Genomic DNA, 11910 nt, shown 5'->3' with positions numbered 1-11910 from the left:
AGTGAAGTTTTAAGTGGAAGTAAAATGTTTACAAGGAGTTGATTAATTCCGAGTAAATTGATAGCAAGTTGAAGTGCGTGGCACATATTGTTATTCAGATTGTGTATACTGATACTAAATAGGAACATGTCAAGAAAAAATATGGTATCACATTATGGCGGAGGCGGATTCAAGTAGTTTGTGCTTTGTAGATCTGTATTCCTAATTATCGTTGCATTTTGCTGAAATCACATGATAGATCTATGCTTGACATACAGGTAGCATTTTTACGAGTATAATGAAATAGCAGCATTACAGAATGTGTTATGGAAACTTAAGTCATCCATTATCACTACAATTTCGGATATCAATTTGCTTACATAAGAGTGTGTGCTTTTGACTGAACATCTTTCTTGCATCAAATTCGTTCCAAAGATCCTTTGATTTCTTTTTAAATCTAAAAAAAAATCTCCAAGAAAATGTAAGCTATTGACATTTGCTTCAATTATATATAGAATAAGGAAGACCAGATGCTTAATGTGTTTATGTCTTGCCTTTAATTTCGTTAGTACCCTACTTTCGGCTTCGATAAAGGTGATGCCACTTTAAATATTAACGGCATATTTTCTCTAAATTTGTATTTCAAGATTAAATCTAGGATTTAATAAAACTAACACGTAAGATGTAGTGACACAAATGATTAATCGTTTGTGAAATGATAATCCGGACAAGATAACCTTGAAAGGCAGCATTTCTTATATCTGACTACACATTCAGTGAAATAAGAATGATTAGTCTAAGATCTAATATATTTTTAGGGCGCGCTTGATTTCTTGTCTGATGACAGAGAGAACACTAATCAATTTAAGTAGTACATCCACTGGCGCCAGATCAGAAAGAAAATGCCTCTGTACATGTTATACCCTACCCCTAGGTATTCTATAAGAACCATGGTCATGAACGGAAAAGTGCACTAACCCGTTTCAATCGTATATTTCTCAACTTAAACGCGCAGTTCGGTGAATGGGTACCTAGTATATTGAACAAGCGATAATTTATCTTCCATCGTGCACCAGTCACATTGTCTCAATATTCCATATTACTGAGATTATCAACATATTTTATGCTTTCGTCAACGTTACAGAAAAAACTTGCTTGAACTTCCCTAATGAACATCCGGTCTAGAGGTCACGGCAGTGCGCACATGTTTGGCGAAACGTAAACAAACAAAAACAGATTTTAAAAAAATCACAATTTTACACTAAAACTCGAAATGATGAATGAAATTCATCTTTTATATGATCTTTAATTTGAAATCGTACATCTGTTCTGTATATTTTATTCATTTTGCACATTTTGCTGCATTTTCACATTTTAGCGAACACGTGTAGTAAAATGACGATTGACATACATTTTTGCAACAGCAAATCAGAATGGTTTTGTAATCTAGAACGGAACTTCACCAGGGAAGTTCAAGCAAGTTTTTTGTGTAATGTTGAAATTACTATAAACTACGCGTTGTTTTTCTAAGATAAGATGTATTGAAAAATGTGACCGGTACACAATGGAACATAAAATACCACTTGTTTGATATCCATAGTACACATTTACCCCACTGCGTGTTTTAGGTATGAAATGAGCGATTGAAACGGGTTAGTATATTTTCCCGTTCACGACCATGGTTCTTATAGAATACCTAGGGGTAGGATATATAACATGTACAGAGGCATTTTCTTTCTGATCTGGCGCCAGTGAGTACATCATTCCTAACATATTCTCCTTGCACGTCTTTCTAAGGGGGTGCATGCAGAACAGACCACAAAAAATGGCCGACAATGGCACAGCCGTTAGAACTGAACTTGTTATTTGAAGATATATTTGATTCTGACCAGACACTATTCGTTTTTATATTTGTATTTCAAATAACTATATTAAAACTGTCGAAACATGGTTCTTTTGTTGTTACCAGCTGAGATGATTTTTGAAAATTTAATTTTCGCTACAGTTGATTCATTTTTAAGAGCAAAACATTGTTCCAAATTCCGTAATGGCAATCGGCAATTTACTTCACATTACGTAATATCCCGATACTACTTCGGCATTTTCCGGCTGCTGATGTGGCGTTTATGAGCAACCAGACGGAGAATGCCGAAGTACTAGGCGGAAAAAAACGTAATCGCACGGAAATTACCAATATTCATTACGGGTCCATTACCTTAAATTATTAAGTCATTCAAAAAAAGTGTATACTATGGTAACTGATTTCTGCCATTTCGCGTTTTCGCCCCGCGAGAGAAACACAAGAATTAACAAGTTAAACTAGCGGGGGCGCTGAGCGAAAACACGACGTTAAAGCATCGCTAATTATTGTGAATTCGCCGCCCCCCCCCCCCCCCCACCCCCGCAACCCACTTCCACTTCCAGACTTATCAGTTATACCACAATAATATACTTTCTTCAATTTTTAGATGTTTTAGAATTGTGTATCTCGTTTTGTACTAATACCAAAAAAATAATACTAGAAATTACATTTGAGCCGCGCCATGAGAAAACCAACATAGTGGGTTTGCGACCAGCATGGATCCAGACCAGCCTGCACATCCGCGCAGCCTATTCAGGATCCATGCTGTTCGCTTTCAAAGCCTATTGGAATTAGAGAAACTGTTAGCGAACAGCATGGATCCTGACCAGACTGCGCGGATGCGCAGGCTGGTCTGGATCCATGCTGGTTACAAAGCCACTTTGTGGGTTTTCTCAGGGCGCGGCTCATTTATACTTTACGTTATTAGAATTACAGGTAAAGGTAGTTCTGTACGTTCGCATCCACATTTTGTTTACAATTTAAAACTTGATTAAACCTTGATTTTTCAAAACTTCAGCGTAAATATAGAAATTTCGGCAATTAAAGAATAAGGGTCACACGCACGCATTTAAGCAGACTGGTTTGCAAAACTTGGACATCACAATATATTTTCATAATTGGACTTGATCGATAACTCACAATTTTTATGACATTTTTGTGAATAAACATATATTCTGCCGGGTACATTTTGAGGAAACTGTTCAAAGCTACTGATTAACACATTGTTTCTGAAAATGTCATCTATAAAATATTAAAAATCGTACTTTTTCTTTAGAAAGATAATAACGTTATACCGACGAATTATCTTTTTTTTATGCTAACTGATGAAACACTGTGTTTTATCAGTGAGATATAATCCATATCACTCACTGCATATCACTCACTGTAAACTTGATTTAATAATATTTTATTGCTTCTGAACACATAATACACAGCACATATACATAATAAGTAACAAAAGAAAAATGGTTGGCTACAAGTTATTACAACATTAGAAGTCAACCCTTCCTAAGTGCGTAACATTATTAAAAGCAAATGAAATATGAACAAGCGTTTTAGTTAAATTTAGCATAGATATTGTTTTATCTTGCCTCCTACAAGTTTCTTGCATTTCTATTGGTCAATATACGTCACGTGGAGACAGGATATATTCCATATCCTGTTAGTGTATTTCAGATATGAATTTTGATTAAAACAAAATGGCTGCCACACTGCTGGTGTCATTGAATCAAGTCAGATTATTTATTAGCTCCAGCGTTAGTATCATTTCCCTGAGTAAATTTAGTGTTTTCTTGTCGATTTCATTCTACTTCAGTTGAGGCTCATGAAGTTTGACAAAAGTTAGCCGTAAATTTAAAGCGGAATAACTCTGTATGGGATACACGGACGTTGAAATCTTGTTTTAAGTTAAATCATCGTAAAATAAAGGAATTGACATATTTGTTACTTGTTTGTTGTAGGATCATTTAATCTACGTGCAAGATAAATGATTTAACAGGAAACGGGATGAAGGCGGAAGTATCAAGACATTTGTGACATCGTGAAATCTGGTGACTTTCGAAGGGATGGAATAAGAAGTTTTTTAGTGTTTCTGATCTAAACTAGTTCATAACCTGTGTAAATGAGCTTTTGTGTTTTGTGATTTAACTAAGACACAGGTCATTGTGCATTTTATGGCTGGTGTAAATCAACTATAAACAAAACATGATGACCAAACAAATGATTGTAGGATTCCAGTCTGCACTGTAAGTAGCTTTGTTAATTTACAAAATATCTTGATTATAGCATGTAAGTAAAGGGTAGTCGGCAAGATAAAATCGTTACACTGCCTGTTGGTGACAGGATACGGGATATACGCTGTCTCAAAAATCAATATCAGGCGAGAGCGAAGATTTTCGAGACAGCGTATATCCCGTATCCTGTCACCAACAAGCAGTGTAACTAATAATATATTTCAATGATAGTAATAATAATTAGCGTGATAAGAAGAAGATGAAGAAGAAGGGAAATAAAAATGATGATGATAACAATAATAGTAATTATAATAAAATTAATGAATAAAAGCAACAAATATGCTGCTCCATATCCCCGAGTGTCTACCCAGTAATCACAAACATCCTGTCCAAATGACAAGAGGACATAAGAAAAACATTATTTACTGTCGAAACGTCTTGTGCGTTTGATATAGTTTTGAACTTCAATGAAGAGAGTAATGTTATCTTCTATAGAAATATTATCATTGCCTAAAGCTTATTGACACTTAGCGGATGGAATAATCTTGTTTTAGAAAAATGTATTCTTCTCTGATGTGAAAAACGAGTGCATTTAAAGAAATAGTGTTCTGCATCTTCCGTTTCGGATCCGCAGTCTCACTTTGGATTTTCGCGTCTCTGATGTGATTAATAAACAAGTCGGCGTTTAGATTACTGCACTTGTTTTATATCCTAGCGTGAAACACAGATTATCGCCTGTCATCGATTAAGTAAAAAGTAGGGAATTGTGGAGGCTTAAAAATTTCTTTAAGTTTAATTTTGAAAGCCGAAGGATTTGGTAGCTGACGAATTTCGATGATTAAATCATTCCATAACTTTAATGCAGAGGGAATATTAGATTGAGAGTAAATTTTAATACGCCTGGCTAAAATTTCAAAATCGGCATTGTTTCTTAAATTGTACGGGTTTAAGTCATTCACGGTCGATAGAAATAAATCGAGTAAATATATTGGCAGATCATTATTTTTTTCCTTTTTATACTAAAATTAATTTTTGTTTTTTCTACGGTCAGAAAGAGAACCCCAACCAATTTCGTTAAGAAGTCTTTCTATTGATACTAAACGCGTTAATCCAACAACAATACGCGCTGCTTCAAGTTGGATCTTTTCTAATTGGTCTTTTTCATAATTCGCACAGTTATCCCAAACATCAGAGGCATATTCTAGGACTGGTCTCAAATAAGCTATATAGATTTTATTTAAGGTGTGCTTTCTTAGTTTAAATTTCAACGTTCTCATAGATCCTAGTATTTTTGATTCCGACTTTACAATATTAGATATATGTTCGCGCCAAGAGAATCTCTAGAGAGCGTTATGCCAAGATGTCTGTGATGTTCGACAACTTTTAACCGAGTATTTTCAAACAAAAGATTAGGACACTGAAAAGAGCATAGTTTCTGTGTTTGTGGGATTTAATCCCACTCATTGTAAGTGATCTAGCTTTGCCGATCTACTTGTACATTGTGTATAAATTATTTGCTTAAAACAGGGTGAAAATTTGTGGTCGCACTTTGTTCTTTATAGTATATTTCTCGATTCAAATCATTTTACTTATTGAAAGTTTCATAACGTGATGCAGCTAGAAATAAAATAAGACGGAATTTTGTTGTGTACGTCTTTTTAACGCCACAAAACGTGTGACGTCATATTCGTTTACGGGCGTCTGTTTTCCGCGCAGAGATTAAAAATTGTTTCAAAATGCATATCTCAAAGAAATTAAGCATTAAGCAAAAATGTTTTTTTTTTGTTGTTTGTTTTTTGTTTTTGTTGTTTTTGTTTTTGTTTTTGTTTTTTAACATGAATATAGAATATTTCACCTCAAAGTGAGAAAATTTTAACATTTTCACTCGCTCTAAGCGCTTATGAAAACATTTGAAATTTTCTCACTTTTCAGTGAGATATATTCCAAATTCACTCAAAACAAACAAATATCCTCTATTTATATAGTAAATAGAGGATATTACATGAGTGTCTTTTCATACTGAATTTATTAAACAAGTGGAATAAAATAATAAAATGCAAGGCTCTACCGAGCATTTAATCAATTAATAGATTAATAAATTCAATGTGGAAAGTCACAATTGTAATATTTTTTATATCACATGTTAGCTTTTCCTGCCGAGACATAAAGTATTCTACCATAAACAACATCGACGTCGAAGTTTTATTACACTAGTGTATAATCATTTTTATATACTGTGAAATCATTTTTATTCGCGTAGGACGAATTTTCGCGTATTCCGCGCTAGGACCGATGCGCGAAATTAAGACCGCGCTATTATTATTTTTTAATTATATTTTTCATCACTAAAATTGAAAATGCGCGAATTATAGTCCGCGCGAAACAGTCCTTTTTAATGTTTGCGCGAAATTTCATGTCATCGAATTTAAATGATTTCACAGTAATGGATTTATTACACACCCGCGACGTCAAACATGTGGTAAAAGAAAATAGAATTTTTGTTGTTTCGACAGGAAAATCTAACATGTGATAAAAAGAATATTACATTTGTGACTTTCCGCATTGACACAAAATCGGTATCGTACCGTCACTGGAATTTTTCCAACGTTATTCGATAAATGACATTACATTATAACTTCCAATTTATAAAACGTACTTATCAAACGTACAGAACTAAATTTGCGGAAATTTCAATTTAAGAATCAGATAATAAAATTCTGTATAGTCATATCGTCAAGCATATTTAAACCATTTGTAAATAAAAAATAATAAATAACTTACTGTGTTTAAAGACTTGTACTGCAAGTCATGCCTCACAGAAATATTTTCTTTCCTTCGAACAAAGTGTTTAAGACCTGCTGACATACATCAGTTTTATACTTATGAAGCGCTGATCCTAATATCTACATTGGCATCTAATTATAGGTAATAACATGTTTTATTTAAATGAACAAAAATTAGTTTAGTTATTATTGCGTCTTTTAAACCGGCACATATTGATGCTTCATTCTTCGGCTTTTTCAGAATATCATTATGCTATATTATCACAAAAGATCATTTGATGAATTAATTATCTTCGGTGAAAGCGTCAAAAGTTCAAAAATAGTTTAATGTTCTATCAAACAATTTATACACCAAATAATGTTACTGGTTGTAGGTGAAGATGGGTATCGAGGGTAACTGCTTAAGCTGTCACGAGGCTCTGCCGAGATACCGCGTGAACAGTTACCCGTGAGCGGGATATTTCAATCCACACATACACCCAGTGATATAATCTTTTTCTTGCATGCCATATTCAGGACGAAATAAAACGAATTACTTTCTTTTAGTTCTTTTTTGTTAACAGTAGCGCTTATAAACAAACCCTGGAAAATCAACGTTCGTAAACAAGAAAGACGTCATGACGTTTCAAAGACAAATGATATTGGGGGTGCAGCTGAGTTGCTACTGGCGGAATTATCCCTCACCTTTGTTTAGCATGTAGATATTTATTTTTGTAATCTTGGTTAAGATATTTTTAGTCATTTCATTTGTTGTCTTTTCAAAATTCGTCATTTATATTAAATGACAAACTCACAACTTTTGTGTTTCTCTTTCTTGTTTTCTTTATGCTACACAAATTAACTGCAAAATACCCTCCCCTCATGTCAAGGCAGAGGGCCCTCAAATAGAGATGTGTTTAGTTCCGGTTTTATTTTATCATTTGCAGCGTAATGTTATGTATTTTCCTTTTTTTTTCAATCGAGAAATTTACTATAAGGAACAAAGAGGAAGTATCAAGGTATTTGATTTTTATGTATTAAAAAAAGTTTAAATCTTTGCACAATTCTACATAGATGTAGTTCTTTACAACCCGGGATGTAAGATGGAGTTTTCCAGCACTGGTGAAATCCCCGGAAAACCCTGTCTGGTATGCAAGAATGCATTTACTAATACAACAATGTACACATGCCGCTCTGTACAAGGCTAGGTAAACAACACTAATTACCTAACGGCATAGATAATAAATTTAAAATAAAAGGGAAGAATAGTTACACTATCATTCAAATATACTTAAAATATACTAGTATTTATTTATAGATAAGAAATTATTTCTATTTACGATATAAAATATTTCCCTACAATTTAAAATATAAAAGCAGATTCTGACTGTGTGTATAGTGACCTGATTGTTTGAGAAAAAGACAAATAATCTGAGTCATTCAACTGTTCAAAACAACGGGACATTTCGTAGCGTGCTAAAGTGTAAAGTGGACTGGTCCATCATTCAATTTGGGCAATACCATTTATTATTCGAAGGGGTGTTCACTCACGGATGTACAGGCTGATCTTGGTCTGCACTTGTCGCAAAAGCAGAATCACTTGCCACCTGCAGGCTAAAGGTTAAATAGATAAGTAGATATATTACAACGAAATGAAAAGCATTACATATTTTTCATCTCCCACACAATAATACTATCTAAACAAGTGACAATAGTTACAATGAGTCTTAAGTGGAAGATCTTTTTGGCTAAATTGTGTTAAAGCCCTATTCCGCGGCTATTCAAATTCTGTTGTGTGTATGCAACCCATGATTACAATAGGTAACAGTTAACGATCACGCGCCACACTTTTTCATAGTTCATAGACAAGTCAAGATTTTCATGCTTTTTCAGTGACAATTTAAGATTAAAATGTGGGGCTGGAGCAGGTCTTTAATATCGTATTTATCAACCTTTTTTAAAAATCGGTTAATCCCAATCATATGACCCGAATTAAAAGTCAGTGTAAAACATTATAAAAGCTATACCAGTCATGTGATTTCTTACCTAATAAATACGATATGTGAAAGACGTAAACGTGTATAAAAATACCAATCATACCTGATCGTACCCTTCCCCTCCGCGTAAAGGAGAACTCTCAGAGAAACAGTATTGATGTTCCAACAGGCCAAAAGAAAAATATATAAGCAACGTTGTCCAAGTTGACATTTTGAACTGTCTTTCATTGTGTCTTCTAACTATTCCCTGTAACAAAATGAAGAAAAGCATTGCGTCCAACATTAGGATCATAAACTATTTTAATAAAATCTTTACAATTGTAACGAATACCGAAAATTTCATGGAAGCGTACAAAATTTGTAAACAGCATCCTCATAATGGTGATGTTTTAATGATGATTAATATTTTTTTGTAAGAAGAAACTGAGTTCTATCAATAAATTTAGTAAATCAATCATTGCTGACAGATTTTGTCGGTATTTGTATGACTTTTATTGAATTCAAACTCGGGCAACCAAAAACAAAGAGCACTAATAAACAGTTTATTTTGTGTTTGAGTCATTGAGCCTTCCAAGGCTATACCCTGCTGTGTTCCTTCTTTTTAGATGTCTATGTGAGTGTGTTTTCTATCAATGCGTTTACTTGTGTTTGTGTATGCATATGCTAAGTCGGTTTGCACGTATTTACATCATAACTCTAAGCTGTATGGACGGCTACGTTCTCTGAATGTAGGTTGTCCTGTTTAACTTTAGTTCCGTCATTTTTACATTTGAAGACAACGATCTCAATCAGGTAGATCCATATGACAGAACATTTTGTCAAATGGATAAATACATTGTTTCCTATGTTTTGGATAACAGTATGCTGCATGTACGTGGAAAAGTTAGAGAATCTACATGTTAAAGTCAAAATTGCGGTGTTCTTTATCTGTCAACCTAGTGAATGAACTCCTTTCACCAAGCTTTTGTAATCGCTTCTCCTTATTTCTTTAATAACGTAGGGAATCAGTCTTGAAATATCCATTTATCTTGTTATTTCTTTACAACTTAGTTATATGAAATAAAACAAAGCAAGTTACATGTATATGTGAAAATTAGTTTAGTTTATATCCCGTATGCCTAGAATTCGTAGATCGTTCTGTTTTCCAGAATATAATAAGCTTTATTTAGAAAACGAAACAGTCTTATTTTCTTACAAAAAGGTCAGGTATGGTTCACTTCTATAAATGTTTTGATAAGGATTGTTTTTGAACTGAGGAATATGCCCGAATGGTTAAAATCGAAGCATTTGAACGATGAACCGTGTTAAATTAGACGATAAACTACAAGAAGGTCTTAATTATTTTCATTCTTACATGCTGATTGAAATATTTTGATAAATATAATGCTGGACTTAATTTATGCAATGAGTAATGAACCACCGGACGTCATGCGGCAATTTGACATCATAATTGACGTCATTATGCTCTCTTATTGGTTCGCGCTTCAACCCTTGTTTGTCGCAGATTCTAACAAGACCCAATTTATTTTCCTATTAAACAAAGAAGGCTATTATACAACAATCGTCATATAGCGTCAAACGGCATGGCGGCGCGGTGGAAAAGAAACTAACAGTAAACAGGCAAATATCTAATGGATATCGTAAAGGGTGTACTTTAAAACCCTGGCAACATGTTAGCATTGAAATAATATATCTCATTTAGTGATTTGCTCTTGAATAAAGTAATTGTTTGTCGTTCAGATGCGCCCTCGTAATATAATTTCTTCGCATCTGAACTCCAAACAATTATTTTATTCAACGACAAATCACAAAATGAGATACATTATTTCCTAAATATACAGAGCTTACAACTTCTTTGTTTAACTGGCAATCGAATCGAGCCATGCTAGAATAATAATTTTAACACTAAACTATTTATAAGCATATATCTTCATATCATATATGTTCAACATTGATTCGTTGTAGTAATTGGAGAACAGAAAAATACATTAGGTTCATGTATGTCTGCTTTCTAGAAAACGTCACCAGGGCTGGTATTCATAATAAAATCTGTAAAAAGACTTTTTGGAGGGAAATAATACAACCAAGAAGAATAATAGCAGACTCGGTTTGATTGAGTCTGTTCATGCGAGGTAATTGGATTGTTCAACACCTCTCACGCCCCGCTAGCACCGGCTTAAGCGGAACTCTGTTACACATAATGTTGAATGGACTCCATGACCCCAAAGGACCAGGTAAGCGTAGATATACGGTAATTCATACATTTGCTTCCGGTTTGACATGCGTGCTTTCTTGAATATTACTACTACCTTAACATACGTTATAAGGTATTTGGTTGCAATAAACGTATCTAAAATAGACTAACCCACACATTTTAGGTGAAAACTAACTTCTCTCACAAATCCATAAAAAGGTGAATACCTTAAAGGGGGCCAGTGGTACAAACTGGCATAAGAGTTTTGCAATATATTCTTATAAATAACCAGAAATATTGTGCAGACCATAGTAAACTGTTGCAACGTGTTTGAAATAGTGCAGAAAAATTACACTCTTCTTGCATGCATTTTTACCGATATCTAACTTTAATGTTCACCCACTTTATCATTTTTTCAGTGTCATATAATTATACATTCTAAGCCAAACTTTGTGGAAATGAACATGTTGAAAAAAATCATCCAAATTGTGATAAACCTTCTTCACATGGAATATACAACAATTAATTTACCAGTTATCTAAGATCTTTAAATGGTTTATTCTAAATATTAGATGTTACATGTGCTAATTATAAATTATAATTGTTGAAAATCTATCAAGTGATTTATAATTAATAAAATGAAAGTTTTTAGTACTTAAATAAGAAGCGCCATGATAACATTAGCTATGCAGATGTTATATACCTGTACGGGTACGTGTAAAATTTGAGAAGCAGTAGCCTAAGTATACTGAACAGCAAAAGAAACTATCCAGATGTATAACTGGTATATTTTGAAATAAAATAAAAAGAATTTCAAATCTGAATTATTTCTTTATACCAAAATCACATTTGAAGATCTTCACGTGATAAATTAAAAAAAAAA

This window comes from Mercenaria mercenaria, chromosome 19, assembly GCF_021730395.1.
Source record: "Mercenaria mercenaria strain notata chromosome 19, MADL_Memer_1, whole genome shotgun sequence".
NCBI classification, from domain to species: Eukaryota; Metazoa; Mollusca; class Bivalvia; order Venerida; family Veneridae; genus Mercenaria; species Mercenaria mercenaria.
The sequence above is the reverse complement of the archived record's forward strand: the minus strand, read 5'-3'. Positions refer to the sequence as shown.